Raw genomic sequence first — 19,032 nt, 5'->3', positions numbered from 1 at the left:
TAATCGTATTAAAACGAAATTATAAAAGTATCTCGTAATACTTTATAAATTATACGACGTAATACAACTATACTTACAATTACAATTACAATTTACCGCCCATTACATTCCAAAGATAACAAAGAATCAAAGATGAATAAATTTTATTTCAAAGTATTATTTCCGTTTAAAAGAAAAAGTACGTATTCTCAGATCTTGGTACGTACAAATACGATAAAGACAAATCACAATCGCCTGTGGAACATTAATTCTGAAATATACATCGCAGATTCCCACTATCTCAACAAGAATAGGGTGGATAATGCCTATGTAATTTGTATTTACGAGCCTCTGCAGAGCCATTGCATCGCATTGCTCAATGGACCACACATCCTTTTAAAAGAATTATATCGATCGGTCGGACAAAAGGCGAAGGGAAGGGAATGATCCATGATTTTCTCCAGTGACACGAGAAATTCCTCGTTGGAAAATCTTCACTGCGATTTTCTTCCTTTCTTTCTTTCTTTCTTTTTTTTTTTATTCCTTTCCTTTTATTCGAATCTCATTAACAGAAATAGGTTTGCCAGGTATGGATCAGCCAGAGAGCATGATTTGCACTAAGGTTTCGCGACATAAGTGCAATATCTAGGCCGACCAATCCTTGAGGAAAGTCAAATTAGAATTAATACGATTAAGAAATGGTAAACGGCCGTCGTTTCTCTTATTCAGTTATGTTATATAAATATTTTTCTCCTTGTTTATAATAGAAAAGTCAGATTAAATATTAATAATAGCATAATGCAATGTGATATGAGTGGTTAAATGCGTTTATCAATACATATTTGCGTGGAGATTAGTTTTAGAAGTCTACGAAAATATTGAAACTTATTTACCATTGTTTATTTAATTTAATTTTTGTTAGCCTCTAGAATCGATTCCACAAAATAATGTAAATTTAAAGAGTTAAAAAATTGGATATTACAATTTTTATTTATTGTTTTCAGAAGAACAAGAAGATACTTTGTTCAATAGAATATTTAAATTCTTTTTTCACAAATTTTGTATCGTACAAAATATTTCTTTTTTACATTCGTGCGAATCTAGATCTCATCATTGTTTTAAAATTGAAAACGGATATTTCTTTTTATTAGCCATGAATTTATCTCGCTATAGACGAGAAACTAGATTTATTATCCCGAATAAATTATTTTATCTTCTTTAAATATCTGGGTTAATTATTTTTCGAGTTGTATAATTACATCTGTACACTGCAGAAGCTCAACAGACGAGAATAAAGCCCTTCGAAATAGGTAGGAAACGCTCGAGTCCTCAAACTTAATCCCAGTACACCATTAACAATTAATTAGCGACCTCTATAGCATATTCCCTTGTATTACGTTCGCTAAATAGAAATAGGTCGTGCAAAGAAAGTTTTCCGTTCAATCTTTTTCCAACCTTTTCGAGAAAGACCCTTTCTTTTATTCAAGGAATCCTCGCTCCAATATCTGGATTCGGGTTAGATTTGGGTTACAAGTCTGCACTTGTACTCGTAAAAGGTACAAAGGATTAAATTTTTGAACGGAATTTATATCGATCATTATGCTCCTCTATCTCGTATTCATCGAAGGAAATGTTTTAATTCAAAGAGAAATGGTAGTGAGATAAAAAAAAGTATAAGAATATCAATAAAGTATTAGCAAAAAAAAAAAAAAGATAATAAAATTTGTAAATATCAATCTTAAATTTGTAAAAATTTTAAAGATACTTTCAACTTCAATTGTAAATATACTTTCGAAAGAGTGGAATGTCGATTTGTCTTAATTTTATTTATTTGTACAATTATCGTATAATTCAATAATTGTATGAATATCGAGAATATTCTTCATTTGATTTGATAGAAAGGGAATTAAATAAAAATAGATTGATTGTTACAAAAAAGAAATCTCAGATAAACAGATCGATAAAAGATAACTCATTGATAGATTTATTTCTTGTACGTGTTCGAGGAATGCTGTTATCGTATTCCGTGCTACACGCGTAATCTCATTTAATATTCATGAGATTCTGTTTAATTATCAGAGCTGTAGACCGTTCTTGCAATCTTGCGAGTGTAAAGTTACATTTAAATAAACAGAAAAAAGCTTTTCCCCAACATTTCTTTTTCTTTTTCACGTGTTTCAATCGTTTAAGTAGTTGAAAGCTACCATGATAAGAAAATTACTCGTTACAGTGTCTTTTAAATAATCGAGATCTTATGAAGAAGATCTGTCATTAAAATATCCAATGACGATTTGTTCCTTTTTATATAGAGATATCTTATTTTATAAATATTTTCAATGATAGGTTATTTACATGTGAATATATATTATTTATTATTATTTTGATTTTAAACTAATTATAAATTAATTGATTCATGAAATATAGAATATCAATGTATATATGTTTATCTTCAATTTTGTAACAAAGATTCGTTGAGAGATTTTATCAAAATGTACCAATTATTATCGATATTATTTTCAAAAAGATTTCTTCCTTTGTTCTTCTTAACGTTTTAAAAAATTCTTTATAACATTAATTTAGACTTTAATAGCAATAATAATTGCTACAATATTCACTCTTTAATATATTCTACGATGAGGAAATTAAGAAACTTCACTTTCCTTAAGAAAAGTGAAACGAGGAATTTTAATTAAAAATTATAACGACTTTCTTTCCGCGAAAAAATCACGAATATTTTGTTTAGTTTATTCTTGATAAAAAAAATGAAAAATATAAAATATACAGTAGATATAAGCTAACATATTCAAAGAATTAATAAACTTAACGAACTTAAGTTAGGTTAGAATTTATATAACCTCGAAAAGTTCTTTCGCGAAATTATTATAATATCTATAGCATTAATATTCAATCAGAATTAGCAAAAGTCAGATTCTACAATTGGAAAAACTTTAAATTTTTAATCGCTAGTTATAATATATTTAACGTAATAATTTTAAGCACCACCCATTACAAGGTTGAAATTATCACACGTTTACAACTAACAATGTCGTATAACCTCAAACTGAGAAAAAGAAAAAAGAATATATAAGGATCCTCTTAAAGAGTTTTCTTTGCGTTTTAGAAGAACATTTCATCTTTGTGCCTTCTCTTTCATTTCTGTTTGAGCAAAAACACGAGATGGAAGAGAGAATGAAATTTGAAAAAGGAGATGGAAGAAAGAATTCGGATGGAGCGTGTAAGAGAATCACGTCGTGGATTCCGCCTAATGCAAAAGTAACGTAATAATTAGCGGGTGGGTAGCTCGCTAATTAAGGAGAAAGCAGAAGGAATAAAAGACTGCCTCGTTTTACCGGGGATAGTTAAAACGCCGCTTTCGTTCGCGCCTATTTTCCTCAACTTTTCCTATGTTTGTTCTTTCCACGCCTATTCGGGTGCATCCGACACCTATTCCTTTGACAACTCGACGCCATTGAATCATCATAATTGTCGTTGAAAAGGAAAAATACAACGGACAATTCGACAGCTGTACAAAAACTATATATTTATGAATTTTATAATGTGAAAAAATTGGCATTGTGTTCTAAATCACAAAAAGGTAAAGATATTAGGAAAAATTCGACAATTAAATTTAGAAAATAAAAAATTTACAAATTTTAACTTGGTAATAACTTTTAAAATAAAATACAAGATTCAAGGAATTAGATTTTAAAAAATAGCAAAAATAAAAAGTTATGAAAATATTACAACAAAAAATATATATTTCTTAAATTTTCAATTTAATACTTTCAGAGTATACCGTTTTTAAACATAATCCTTGAAAATAAGATCAAAATTTCATAAAAATCGATTCCATTAATCAAAACGAGTTTTAGTCGCGAGATTAAATTTTTCTACTATTCTAAATTTCAATTAATTTTTCCATTTCGAAGCAAAGATAAATTCAAACTTATCAAATTAAATTTAATGTAATAATAATAATAATTACAATACTTATCGATGTTTTAAATTTGAACTTAACTTAATTGATACAAAAGAATAATGGAGGAATAAATTGTCCAGGAAATGAAGATCAAGAGATCAAATATGGAACAGGAAATTAGAATCAGAGTGAAGAAGGACAAAGATGTCTGCATAGAGGAACAGTGCACTTAAGCTCGAAGAAGGAATTCACGATCAGAGTGGTGTTCTCGATCAACCTGCTTGATTTATGTCGCACGAGAACAATAAGCGTTGGAACAATCTGTCTCGCTCGAAAGAGCATTCAGGATGAGCCTTAACGGTGAAAGCCGGACCGGAAGGATCGACGATCCGTGACCACCGACACGACAATGCAAACGGTACCTAAATCTTTTCCTAGCAGAAAATGCACACCGATACTTTCAACGCGACATTATCATTTCGATGGGGAGAAGATTTGTAGGATAATAACGATTACAAAGTGATATAAATAAAATTGTGAATTATTTTATCTATTATGCAATTATTTATTTGTTCGGATTTTTAAACTTCTGATTTTAGAATTTTTGCCATTTTTAAACTCCCAATTTTGAAACTTTTAAATTTTTAGGTTAGGTTAGATTATTTTTCTGATTCTTTAGATTCTTCTTCTGTTAAAAAAAATTGTTAAATCAATTATTTTAGATTATTATAATCTTCCATAATATAAATATATATATATTGACACATTTTCGAATCTATTAATTAATAAAAACCTCGTAATTTGTTATCTTCAATCATACCTGTTTTAATAAAACATATCGTATTTTCCAAAATCTTAAATTAAACTTCCTCCTCTCTTTATCTTTTTCTCCAATATTATCCATTACATTATTACATCGAGTCAAAAATAAAATGTACTCTGATACGATCATTGATCGAGTAAGGCAATTATCTGCAAACTGTATCTGCAAAAACTCTTTATAGCTATAATATAAAGTCCGTTGGTGTGACACGAGATGAGAGAAAGGTAAGAGGAAAAAAAAAAAAAAAAAGAAAGAAAAAAAGAAGAGAAATGGAAAGGTGCAGAGATACTGGCGCACATTTAACGGATGAGAGAAAAATGACATGGACGTGAAACAGAGATGAGTGAGGGAGAGCGCAGCCACAAAATTCATGAATATTTATACCGTGGTTATATCGTAGGCAGTAGCATGCGCTGAAATAAAAAAAAAAAAAAAAAAGAAGAAACGAGTTGAACGAAGCGCAAACGCAGAAACTAGTTGGCACACCTTATAAAATGATTTTAAATTTAAATATTTATAAATTCTAGATAAAACGAAAATAATTAGTTATTTATTACTTTATGTTTCTCTTTATTAAATTTACGTGCGTATAAAATTTAGAAAAACTTGTGATCCTCTCCTAAAGAAATTATTGTTATAGACTAATATTATATCCTAGTATTCTATTTCGGATTTGTTTGATTCAATAAAATTTATTCTATCATTTACGAAATAATACCAATATTTATTAATTATATCTATTAACATTTTAATATTTGCAAGTTAATTATTATCAAGATTAATTATAATCAAGATAGTTAAATTTGTAAAATCATCCAATTTAATTTCGAAAATTTTTTTAATGTTGTAATTGTATTTGAACAATTGACTTTCTAATTTACAATTTATGTATTATTTGTACAATTTATATATTATCTATAGTTACAACAAATCGTTTAACCAAAAATAGACGAATAAATGATTTCCAAAACGATCAAAAGTCGTTCAAATTTGATTGTTATCGTATTTACAATTTTGACCAATTTGAGATCAATCAACTCGATTTCAAAATTTGGTTAATGTAAACAATGGTTTTATAATGATGAAAACAAACAATTTATCACCCTCGAATCGATAACTTGATTTAGTATTCATAATATATAACGAATCGAACACTTCTCTAATTATTACAATTATTAGCTTTTATTAAGGTAATTATTATTAAATCTAAATTCGTTGCAATGATTGAATTAATAGTTGATTATAATACTGATTACGAGTCGTTATCGATAATAGAACCTTTTCATAATTTTAAGAACAATTACAATAAAATACGTAAAGAAAAATTAGCCAAAAGTTTCAAGTATATCTTTGACAAATAACATATTTATATTTCTTCTAATCTTCTTCTAAACCTCTATTTTAAATTTACACATTGTCATAACCTAACAATTACTTTTCACACCATATTTATTTCCCATATAAAGAGAACATGTTATAATAATACAAAAGAAAAATAAGAAAAATTATAAAATTATATATATTAAAAATTAGCCAAATTCAAGTATACGTTTGGCAAATAACATATTTTAAATTACACATTGCCATAACCTAATAATTTCCTATCCTACGTTATTTCCCACATAATAATAGCCAACCACTAAAAAACAACTTAAATCACACACACTTCAAATATCGACGAATATCGAAAATAATTAGCCTCCTTAAATCAAAGCTGATCGATCGTCATCAATTTTTCATCATCCGTATCATCGTCACCACGTTTTCCTCTCCAGGATAAATTTAATACATAGTTCGAGTTCACACACGGATGATGCTTTATCACGATGCATCGTGAAAGCTCGTTCCCTGGAAGATGCACTAAATTGCTTCTTAATTGCTCGCCACCAACTTGCCTCTCTACGTGTATACACGTGTTTGCCCCTTCCTCCCCGTGTACACCGTATGCACAAGCGAATGAACGAGGGACGACGAGGACGGCACGAAGAGGAAGAAAGGAAGAAAGAGAGAGAAAAAGGGAAGAAAGCTTGTATGCAAATACGTTGCATCGTTCGGCGCACGAAAGGTATACGGCGTATATACGAAGTTTGATCGTGTTTATGTGATTGGTCGCTTCAAAAGGCGTGGGAGACGAAGCAATTACGATGTCGGGATCCAATCTGATTATATTGTTCATTTCCTTAATGAAACTGGCATTATCTTAGAAATTATAGATTAAGGCTTGCTCACAATTAGTTTAACATTCAGCTCAATCGTTAACTGATTGTCGAGCCTTGTTTTATGGGCTGTGATATTTATTTGTACGAATACGTGTGAGAATGCTAAAGGATGCGCGAGGAATCATTTTCTTGTATCGTATTTGAATAGTAATTGACTTTTCTTCATCGTTGCCTTTGTCTTGCAAAATTCGTTAAAAATATAGGATAATGTCATTCCTATTTTTTTTTTTTCATATCACAAATATATTTAATGCTTGTATTTCGTGCATTCTCTAAGAATCCTCATACACGCCATTTTTTTCATCGCACATTCAATTTGCGTGTGTGATAAATATATCTATATTTATAATATTTATTTTTTTCCAAGAATTATTTGATCTAGAAAGATGTAATTTGTAAACATTGAGAGAAAATTGGATACGATATTTAATTTAATTTAATTATAACACTAATTAACAATATTAAATCTTTATAGAAACTTTGATCACAATATAAATTCTCAGGAAATTATATGTACATATCTATTGATAAACCTCTTCCTGGAAGTCAGAAAGTTCGCCAGTACATAGCGGAAGTACGGTTCGTGAGTTCATTAATAAACATATGGGCCTAATTATACGGAACACAAATTGAACGAGTGATATAGATGCGTTCGTATAAAATTCTCTTCTAATTTCACTTGTATATTCATTGTTATATTCATCCTCGTATATAATCGATAACCAAAATTATTCATAATCGAACGAAGAATGAAAAGATTTATCATAACATTATTAATTGATCTCTCTTAATTTGAATTAAATTAAAACGAAAAATAGTAATAGCGAATAATAAATGTTAACCATTGATAACTGCCAAGTGTAAAATATATCGTTTTTCAAAAAAAATTTCGACTTGAATTCTTTCACGAATCAACTTTCATAAAATATTAATCTTTCCTCCTCCAAAAAAAAGTTCGATGGTATCTGTCAGATCGATAAAAATATTCATTTCCACTATCAAAAAAAAAAAAAAAAAAAAAAAAAAGGATTAAAATTTCATAAAACCTCCATTCCCAATTTTCACAACAACAAATTCCACGTATGTACGTTTTAATCGTACGACCATCCACTTTCGCATCCGGCATCAATTCTCTTGTATACGTGTACACGAAATATGATACCCCTGATACGACACATGTATTAAATGTCGGCGGTGGTTCGATCAGTGTACAACGCGACACGAACGATTTCCGGTCTCCGTAAATCCGAAACGGAAGATTAGTGCCCATCTGGGGATGTTAAACTGCGCAAAACGTGCACCGTGATTGCAGGAAGCGAACGCACGTGACGCACAATGACAGGCGATACAGTTCGTACGCTGTGCCTTCGCTGAATGTGTGAATATTGTATGAACCTGTTGTGTATAGGAAGTTCATCATGCTGTCACAGCGTGTTTCGATTTTTTTTTTTTTTTTTTTTTTTACGAAGCACGCCTCGTATCGAGAAATTTTCGTAAAATTTCTCGAAAACGAGTAAGATTAATCGGTTGGAATTTTGTATATACGAGTTTTTCCTTTTTGAATAATATTAAAATTATAATCGAAAACACTTTCAAACCACAAATTAGAGCAATTGATTGCTAATAAATTCATTGATAATGAAATCATCTTAGATTCCAATATGAATTTGAGCGATTTTGAAATAAGCATATATAATTTAATTGAGTATTAGATTGAAAATACTTTCTCTCTCTCTTTTCGTATTATGCAAAATTATTGCAATCAAACTTTCTTCCCTAAACGTGTTCTAAAAAAATTACCATGTAAAAATTAGAAATTCTAATTAAGAATCAAGAATTATACGTCATATTCCTCGAAGAAATTACATTTCATCAACCTATTATTTCATTTCATTATTCCATACCACTGTATACACATAATTTCCATTTTAATACTTGTTCATCGACTTGAACAAGTAACATTTCCGAGGCCCCAATTTTACAAGCAACGAACAACCAAAGTTGCCGATCGTTTTCGAAAACGTGGAAACATATGATAAACTAACTGATTTAACGCGATAAATCTTGCGCAAGTCTTCTCGACAAAGAGAAGTTTTCCAAAATTCCATCTCGTGTTTCATCCATTAGCGCTCTCACGTTCGAAACTCAGGTGTTCGAGTTGGAAAATATGCAAATGAGCACAAGACACATCGCAAGAGTAAAAGCAGCATGGTGTGGAAATTGAAGGGGGAACGGGTTGCGTCATATCCTCGTCGCGGCATTGAAAACGAGCAAAAGTACCGCGGGCCATTTAAGGTACTTGTCCCGTCGTGTTCCCGTTTTACGGTAAAGGTTGCGCTCTCGCAACACCTGGTGAAGGTTTCCAGGGTGAACAAACGTACGCGGCGTGATCGAAACGTGATCTTTGATTTTTTTTTTTTTTTTTTGAAGGTCTTCGCGACAAGGTTGACACGATTCCGTTTTCCTTTTTTTGATTGGGAATTAACGTAAAAAGAAGATCGATTAAATAAATATATCGAAGATGGAGTCGAAAATTTTGTTCGATCGTTATTTAAGGCAAATCGAAACGAAATGAAACTGAGATTGAGAGGTTGACGATTCAGTTTGACGATAGTCTGTTAAATAACGGAGAAGAAAGTCTAAGACAATCTAGTATTTTATATTGGAATGGAAAAAGAGTGTTTGCAGACGAATGATGAAGATACATTAAATTGGTAAATGAACTTTTCTTGTGCTTTTAGATATTCGGTGTCAGGATTAATCTTATGGAACGAAAATTGCTGCATGAAAATTAAATGAAAGTATACAAAATATTTAAATTCAATAATTATTTAAGTTTAGCTCCCTAGAAGAAGATTGTTTCCATAAAAATCTATATCTATTTTAAATTGAAATATGCTATTGTAAGATTTCAGAAATCAAAAAAATTGAATTTTTCTTTGCCACTTTGCAAAGACAAAGTGAAACTTCCAGTTCACTTCTAGTTCTCTCGAGTTTCGAGTTATATATTTGACGAAGCTTCGATTAAACTTTAACTTTTCATTTCCTGACTGGATATTTCATCGATAAAAATGAAACACAGACTTTTTGAATCTTATGAAATATATATCTAAATTAACAATTTCTCCAATAATTCTCTTCTCTCTTTGGAAAATAATCAATCCACTGAAATAAAACCGACGATCTGTCGAAACTCTCGTGAATTTATTCGAATTATAAAAGATGTATATACCAAAATTCAACCACGATCGAACGCGCCTTACCCTTACACGTCATCTTAAGTTCCCGATACACACTCCTTGTGTGGAGAAGTTACACGCGTTTCACCCCTAATTTATACCGATGGCGAAATTCAGACAGCCCCCGTTCCTCGAAAGATCGCAGAGACACAACGAAGAGAATAAGTAATGGATGTAAATACAACGAGAAATCCCTACGGGCGGTGACGTTCCCCGGGATCGATATGCAGATACCCGATTCTCATAAATATTAATCAAAGCTTCTGTACATTCCGGCCCATCTCGATTTTCCACTCGGTCGTTTCTTTATTATTACCTTTATTGTCGTATCTTGCCATCTCCTCTCTCTCTCTCTTTCTTTCTCATCGATTAACATGGAGGAAATTGAAGAAAAAAAAAAAAAAAAAAAAAAAAGGAAAGAAGAGACGTAATGTTGCATCTTATCGCGCGGAGGAAGTGTCGACCGAGATTCCACTTCCGAGCATATCGATTTTTCGGTGACACGTAGCTGGAGAGGAGCCGTGACACCGGTAAATTCTAATAAATATTTATCGCCCTGTAAAGCGGCATGCAAATACGCACATGCACGGTGGAATCTCGATTATCGAAATACGTGTTAACTTCCGGTTATCTGAACATTCGACAACGTGAAATCCCGAGGATTTCTTTCGTTTCGATCAAGTTTACACTCGAGGGAAGATTGATTGGTAATTAAAGTGGATGAAATAATGATGAGTAAGTTGAATGAGGGTATATTTGATCGAATAGGCTGGGGATTAATTAAATGGTATTCTGATATTGATGGATGTCGAAGGTGAAATGTGTTTGGAGGACGCAAAAAAAAAAAAAGAAAATATATATATATATGAATCGATTGAGGTTCATTTGTTGAATATCATGAGCAATCGGATTAGATGAGAGGAGAGAGGGTGGTTCAAATATTTCAATTGCTTGCAATTTGATAAAATAATTATTTTAATCTTTTTAAAATTGATCTCCTCAAAGATGTTCCACGAACGTTGATATTAATATATTTTATTATATTACTGTCTACGAGCAAATTCCAATTGATTATTATCACGATTTAAAATTGAGAATAGTGAAAACATTTCTGAGAAGGTTGCGAGCAAGCAAGAGCGAAGATGTGAACATGTTTAATCCTCATTCATCTCGGGTATATAATTAATCTGAGGACGACGATGAGCGAAGTCGAGGGATAAAAATAAATGTACTCTTATATAAAATACAGTTTTGTATATAATGTAAACTAGATTAAGAAATAATGCACAGCCTGAAAGGAATTTTAAATTTATATAAGTGCATTGACCCACTTCCACATTTATATAGACGCGCCATGAATTTTATTATAATTTTAAATTTTATTACAATCTCTTTCACTCGAGAAAAGTGCATTCGATTAACTTTCTGTACGGGATTTTAAATTTTCCTCTTTTTATAAAAAGTAAAATTATATAATCCCCTGTTAATATTTTTATTGGCGTTAATACGATGAGAAATTATTATTATTAATAATAATAATATCGTAACAGATTATCGATTATTATTATGACAAGTTTAATTTATAAAAAAGGAATTAAAAGATCAGGTTAAAAATCAAAAGCAAGAGGAATTGCGATTTTCATATTAAATAATAATAAACGAATAGGATTAAAGGGCAATTATATACGTAGATCGAATAAATTCAATTTGCAACTACTCATTGTAAATGCAATTCAACCAATTTCATTTTCTCGCCAAAACAATAAAACTAATCTAAGAAAGGGACAGGAAGACATTTGAATATAAGAACAAAAATAAGAGAATCTATACATAAAACCTGTACATAAAACTAAAAGTAAGAAACACGCAATAAGAGTGGCACAAAGCCATCCAATAAAGAACGAGAAAGACGTCACACGACTCGTAAACGAACGAGACGTACCCAACAGGAGGACGTTTCGCGACGTTTATCAGTTCGAACTTGACGACCAGATAAAACGAGCAAACGCGTCGACGCGAGGATATATATACCGGGTGGGTAGTAAATAAAAGCATATCCGTGTCGTACTTCAGCGTAGAACACATGGGAAGAAATACTATTTAACCGAGGATAGAATTTCACATAGATTGGATTAAAAGATTACATATTACAAGGATTATAAAAATATTGTATTAAAAGTGCTGTTAAAATTTAATCTGATTTAATCTAGAGAGATTAACGAAGAAAGAAAGAAAAATAGAGAAAATCATCTGTTCATTTGTATTGTTATTTTTATTATAAACAAAAGAACAAACTAATAATTTTTTAAGTACCACCAAATTTTATCAACTTCCAAGTATCATTTTTAATTTGTATTTCTATAATCTTATTAACAATTCATGCGATTTCATCATGATCTTAAAATATCGATACGTATTTACAAATCATCTATATATATAAAAAGAAAAAAAAGATTGGAAGAAAGAAGTAAACATTCTCTAACACTATCTTTTTTAATTTATATTTTCACGATCTTTGTGATTTCATCATCAATTGAACAGTGTTCTTAAAGCACCGATACGCACTTACGAATCACCCTGTATAGAAAAAAAATAGAGAAGCAAAGTTGGAAGGAAGAAACGAACGTTCCACAAAGACACGATCTTTTTTAATTTATATTTTCATGACACGTATTTCATTATCGATTGAACAGTGTTCTTAAAATATCGATACTTACGAATCACTCTATATAAAAAAAAAAAAATAAAGAAGTAAGATTAAAAGTCACATTCCAGAAAGACTTTTTTTAATTCATATTTTCGTGATCTTCGTGACACGTATCTCCCGATTTCATCATCAATTAAAGTACGCACTTACGAATCACCCTGTATAAAAAGAAGAAAGATAGAGAAGGAAGAAGTCACCGGTGAACATTCCACGAAGGCACGGCTCATCCAGAGCAGAATCGTTCCCACGGTTCGCGAATCCGCTTGGAACACCACGCCGCTCCTCCTCCAATCGCGTTTCCACTTCCGTTCATCTTAGTAATTATTCATTGATGCGGAAACACAATTTAAAAGCGCGACACTTTCCTCTCCGCTCGAGAAGGGGGGAACGGATTAGGCTGTAAATCGTTTAGCCGATGAATGGAGGCACGGTGTCGGGTACGTTGATTGGTGTTTATCAATTCACGTGTCACGATTTTGGTTAGCGGGTCTGGGACAATGATAAACGTATATTCTTTCATGGATTGTTATTATTATTATAGTTGGTGGTGATGATAACCTTGGTCATGCATTGACGGGTATGGTAGGAGATGGTAGAAGAACGTTCTGTGACATGCGTGATGCAAACGATGTGGAATGGATGATATAATTGCACAGATAATGATATCTTGTGTTACAATGTTCGTACATCGTGATGCGTAAGAGATTATTGGTACGTATATTCATTTCTATTGATAAATTTATTGTTTTTCCTTTATATCTGATTTATTCAACGTAGACAATTATTCCTAAGTTGAATAATATTTGCAAAAATATTTATAAATAGCGATCAACTGTTTTCTTTGTCTTTCAGAATTCCATATTTTCCTTCAATCTCCATTATTTTATTTTTCAAAATTACTTTGCAAATCCGTCAATTAACACATAATCTAATTTTCTAATAATTTTCAATCGATAAATTTTACAGAAACTGTAAGAAGGAAGATATAAAATAAAAAATAAATAAGACTACATATTTCTTAATGTTTGACCACTACAATCGCAATAACAAAAAGCATTTATTGTGCATAAAAGTAGCTTATTGTGATTAAACTGTGTTTGAATATTTACGATATAAATAATCAATTCGATCGAGGTATAGAGTAATAATTTCTGATGTATAAATGATGGCCGAATATCAATGCAAATCATTGTACTATAAAGAGGAAAGATGAACATGAATTCGATTGACAGATTTGAATATAGGATCGTTCGTGATAAATACATTCATTCATTCATCGTTGTTATTATTAACCTTATCTATATCGAAGATAATAGAAGAATACTTTGTGAAAAAATTATAAGTGTGAATTTTTTGAAAACTAAAAATTTCTATTACGATTTAATTAATTTTAATCATTTCCAACTTATTATTGTTATTTCCATTTTTTTTAATTGGCCAAAAGAAGATCGTGACGTAGATAAATAAGTTCCCTTTGTATGAAATGTTTTTACTTTCAGAAGGAAATAAGAATCTATGGAAAATGAAGAGATTAAAAAGTCAGGTAAAAGGATTTTAATGTGTATCTGAAACTGGATGGAAGTACTGGATGGAAATATAGAAGTTTAATTTAAGGAAAAGTGAGAATAAGAAGTAATAAAAGGAAGACATTAAAGTCAAATCGAAGAAAAGGAAAATTGCAACGCAACAGGGCAAATAAATGAATTTCTTTTCCGCGAAGTTTAATTTCTTGCAAAACAGAAATAGGTAATAGGAAAAATAAATAATTAAAAAGTCGAAGAAGGTAAAAGATTGTACCGTAAAAGATGGGGGAGTAAAGTTAGTAAAGTAAATGAATCGAGACGAGAAAAGTAAGTTGGAAATATGGAATAATATCTTTTCATACAAAGATTATTTTTCTAGAAAATAATAATGAAACATAAGAAAATAAAGGAAATTAAATTCAGATATCCAGTCACGAAAAATCTAATATAATATTCTATCTTCTTATTTTTTCAACCTAGTTTACATAATGAATTGAAAAAATATTCCTTCTTCATTATGGATACCTAGAACTGTTACACGATTTTTTAATAAAATTTTCTAAAAAGACATATCACAATCATACCTTCTATCTAATTTGCATAAAATAATTATCAAATATTTGTTATAAAATAAAAGTAATAGTAGATAGAAATCTATTAATATGCAATAAAGATATCAGTTTATCTGAAAGCTTTTATTATATTCATTATCTTCATCTTTCCAATTTTGCACAAACGGAAAATCTGATAGGAAATAAATTGTTTTACTTTTGTGAAATAAATCAACTTAAAATCAATTGTAAGTATTACAAACGAAACAATCAAGGTATAAAGTTGTGAATAGATTTTATATCTCAATTACACAGACATAAATCACGTTTGTTTCATAAATATACACGCATAAAGATCTAAATCAGACATTCCATATCGTAGATTTATTTCTGATATTGCAACAACTGATAATCGTACGATGACAAGATATATTTAAAGTGAAAAGTATTTTTCAATTATTTTCATATTCTAAAAATTACTAAAAAGCATCTTGATTAGAGAAATAAATTCTAAGTAAAATCAATTATCCTTTGAACAAATATATCTATAATTGATTCCAATAATGATAAATTCACAATACATTTTCGTATTTGTTATCATAAATTAAAAATATTCCCTATTCTAGTTTATCGAAGAAAAAACTTTTGGTAATAATTTTTACTTTGGTAATAACAGATATATATATATGCACACTGTAAAATATAACAAACCATTATTATAATTTCCAAATTTTTTCCATATAATAGTTTTTCAAAACGAACATTATTTGCATAAATAATTTTTCCAATTTTTCTCTTTATTAATTAAAATATAATTTCAATTTAAAAGAGTAGCAAGATTGGTAATCCCGTTGCTCTCAGGCAATTACCAGTTCCATCGAAGGGAATGCAATTTAAGGACGCGTTTTTCTCGTAATCCAGGGACAAAGATGCGCTATTTGCTGGAGCAAATAGAAATGGAAAAAGTAGACGAAGCAGTCGTAGTACATTTATCAGCAGAGTCACATTTACGATGCCCAGAAGTCTGAAACTCGATTGACGAGAAACAAAGTGGTGGCGATTCTTATATCCACCTCTTCCTTTTTTCGTTTTCGCCACCTCCTCTCGCAATTTCATCCCACTTCTCACACGTTTTTAATATCTTAGTCTCCATCAACTTCCTCGTATCTTCTCACTGTCATCCTTTCTACAATCTTTTGTAATCTCGTAATCTACTTTCTACGATTGTGTCCACCCACGTCTCTTGTTCTTCTTCTCATCTCTTCATTTCTTCCCGTATTTTTTATTCCGAATTTTTTTTATTTTAAGAAAAAGAATTATATTATTGTCGTCCTTTTGGAAATTTTTCTGTGCTTTTAACAATTGATAATTTCTGATCTTTTCTTGTTTTCGTGTTTTTGATTTTCCCAATCAAAATTTCTACTATTTTTTTTAAATCTTCCTTTTATCATTACACCCAATATTTTTCTTCCACTTTTCTTTCCCACTCGATATTCCACTCGTTTTCTTCGCCATCGACTCGTTCTAAAATTTCGCCCCGTTTAACTCTTCCACCAATTTTTCTCTCCAACGTCTCTTTATTCTCCCTTTTACTCGATTCCCAATATTCTACAATATTCCGTTTATATTTTATACGTTTCTGATACTCTTTTTCTTACTTTCCCTTATCTACACGATCCCAGTTCCATTATTTCGACGATATATTTTCCACCATTCCTTCCTTTTTTTTTACTTTATATTTCCCGCCTTTCGCGGGAAATCCTTCCCCAATTTCATTTCTTATCTTCTTTTTCCTTCATTTCTATCCCTTTCTCTCTTTCCACTCGATGTTCTCTCTTAATTTCTCCCTCTCTCTCTCTCTCTCTCCCTTATACGTAATATTGTTTATTCTCTCCCGTTCACCAGATCCACTTGTAACCCATTGAAACAACCACGACACGATGAGAGAGCAGTGACACACACGAGTTTAAATCGAATCTTTCCCTACGGATGTGGCGAGCAAGATACGTGGTATCGATCGAATTGCGAGGAGGGGACGATACGATCGAGACAAATAACATAGAATTGTACGTGTATTTAAAATTCTTCGCGCCTCGAGCGAAGTGGGTAGAGATAAAGGAAATTATCGTGGAACGAGCGAAGGCGATGGAAATTAGATCGATATCGTGTAGATGGATGCGTGAAATTTATTTCTGTGACACGTGTTTTTTCTTCCTCCCCAATATTTTCCACAAATTTAATATATTTAACGCATAGTGTTATAAAATATTTTTGGATTAAAATGCATCGTTCAGTTATTGTTGGACTCTTTCAAGAAATGAAACAACAATTTGTCTTATGTTACTTTATATACGTACGTAGAATTTCAATACTTTCGTGGAACATTTTTGGAGAATAAAAAATTTAAAATATGATAATAATAAAGTACTTGTAATTTATTAAATTTGTTTCGCTTTTTCTTGAGCAATAAAATCTAGATGTGTAATTATCGACGAGTGATATCGTTGCGGAATTAATTAAATGAAAAAATGTCCTTGTATTAACTCGCTTCCGTTTTGTGAATCCACTTGTGTCCCATCGAGAACTGGCGGAGGGGAATCTTGCCACGCAAAAGATAATGATGAAACAAGAGGGTGACATTTGGCTAAACGAAAGTATCTGAATGCTATTATTTTACAAAGAAATTCGTTTGATTGGAAAGTTGTATTTGCAATTTCATGATTCCCAAAATTTCAGAATTGTTCAAAATTCTGTTTAATAAGAAATTTCGATAAAAAATTAATAAATTTCATTAACAAGTAAAAATATGTTTAAATTTACTTTCCACAAAAATTTCAACGACTCGAATTTTTTTTCGAGAGGGATATGCTTGCACAAAGTTCTCTTTAATTTCCACGTAACATGTTTACTTTCCAACTTACGTTTCAAACAATTCAAAGGAATGAATTAAAATTTCTTTCCCCTCAAAGAATATTTCATCATTCGCTTGATAATTGAAATATCATGATTGAAAAAAAAAAAAAAAAAAGGAACATCTATAACTCACGAATTATATACCATCATTTCTTTTTTGTCATCCCACAGCCTCGACTGTTCCAAGAAGAAGATTTCTTGAAGTGGATGGACCGTAAATAATAACGTTTCACTTGAAAGCCACGATTCGTGCCACGCTGTTAAAACGTATCGGGGCGTAACCGAATCCTGCAGCCAGTTTCGATGAGATTACACCATGGTACACCGTTTTCATTGATTAAAAAGAAAAAAGGAAGAAGAAGAAAAAAGAAAAAAAAAAAAAATCACGAGATGCATTGTTAATCCCGGTAACAAGATTGAAATCGATCGAGATAAAGCAAACATCCCGAGCCGTTTCATTCCGTGTGCGCATTAAAAAGAAGAAAGGGAGGGGAGAAAAACGAGAAAAATACCAATATTTACGTATAACATTCACGTTGCGACGACGATTGTCAATTTATAAAACGATTACATCTTTTTGCAATAAATTTTTCTCGATCGATCGATATTTTCATTTAAATATGAAACGGAATGGGAGGTTCGATCAAATGTTATGAACACGCCAATGCCAATTGCACACAGTATCTTCTTTTTCAAATGCGTACCCATCCTCAAACAAATCCGCCGTTGTGTTTTGTCGCAACGTATATAAGACTGCAAACATGCTCATATTCGACTAATATTTGCCCCGGGCAAATAAAAAACTCAGCATTTCCGATACGTCTTCTTTGTAACACGGATAAAGCGAGACAAGGTATCTCTGCCACGTCGATTTTATATGAAACGCGATACGAAATATTTAATTTTCATTGTAAACGTTGGAATCGACGAAGCGTACAGTCGAACGCTCTGGATTTAATTTGAAGAGGGAGAACGATGTAATGTGTGTTTTACATTAAGAACGAGATAAATACAACGAAAAGGAGGATGTAAAAATTTGTATTATAAATTATTTTGTCACTTTTTTTACAGTAGAGAAAATTAAATTTCTATTCTATTCCGATCGAAACTGGAAAAGGTTTAAATATTTCTTCTTTGCCGATTTCTTCACAAACACCGT

At 31.0% G+C, this 19,032-nt stretch overlaps 1 protein-coding gene and 1 long non-coding RNA gene across 10 annotated transcripts in view; one reads left to right on the top strand and one right to left on the bottom strand.

Annotated features, from left to right (window-relative positions):
• Liprin-gamma (liprin protein kazrin) overlaps positions 1-19,032 on the bottom strand; it is a 157,065-nt gene that overhangs the window by 75,265 nt on the left and 62,768 nt on the right. The window lies entirely within an intron of this gene.
• Positions 12,165-15,104, top strand: LOC116415068 (uncharacterized). 2 transcript variants are annotated; one of them, XR_015294282.1, is made up of 3 exons: positions 12,165-12,213; positions 13,428-13,597; positions 14,386-14,979. It is a non-coding gene; the product is annotated as an uncharacterized LOC116415068 (long non-coding RNA). The 2 variants fall into 2 exon arrangements; XR_015294283.1 differs by lacking the exon at positions 12,165-12,213 and adding an exon at positions 12,768-13,323 and having other exon boundaries at positions 14,386-15,104.

This window comes from Apis florea, unplaced genomic scaffold, assembly GCF_048593485.1.
Source record: "Apis florea isolate Af1SG1 unplaced genomic scaffold, ASM4859348v1 contig_3696_pilon, whole genome shotgun sequence".
NCBI lineage: Eukaryota > Metazoa > Arthropoda > Insecta > Hymenoptera > Apidae > Apis > Apis florea.
The sequence above is the reverse complement of the archived record's forward strand: the minus strand, read 5'-3'. Positions and strand labels throughout refer to the sequence as shown.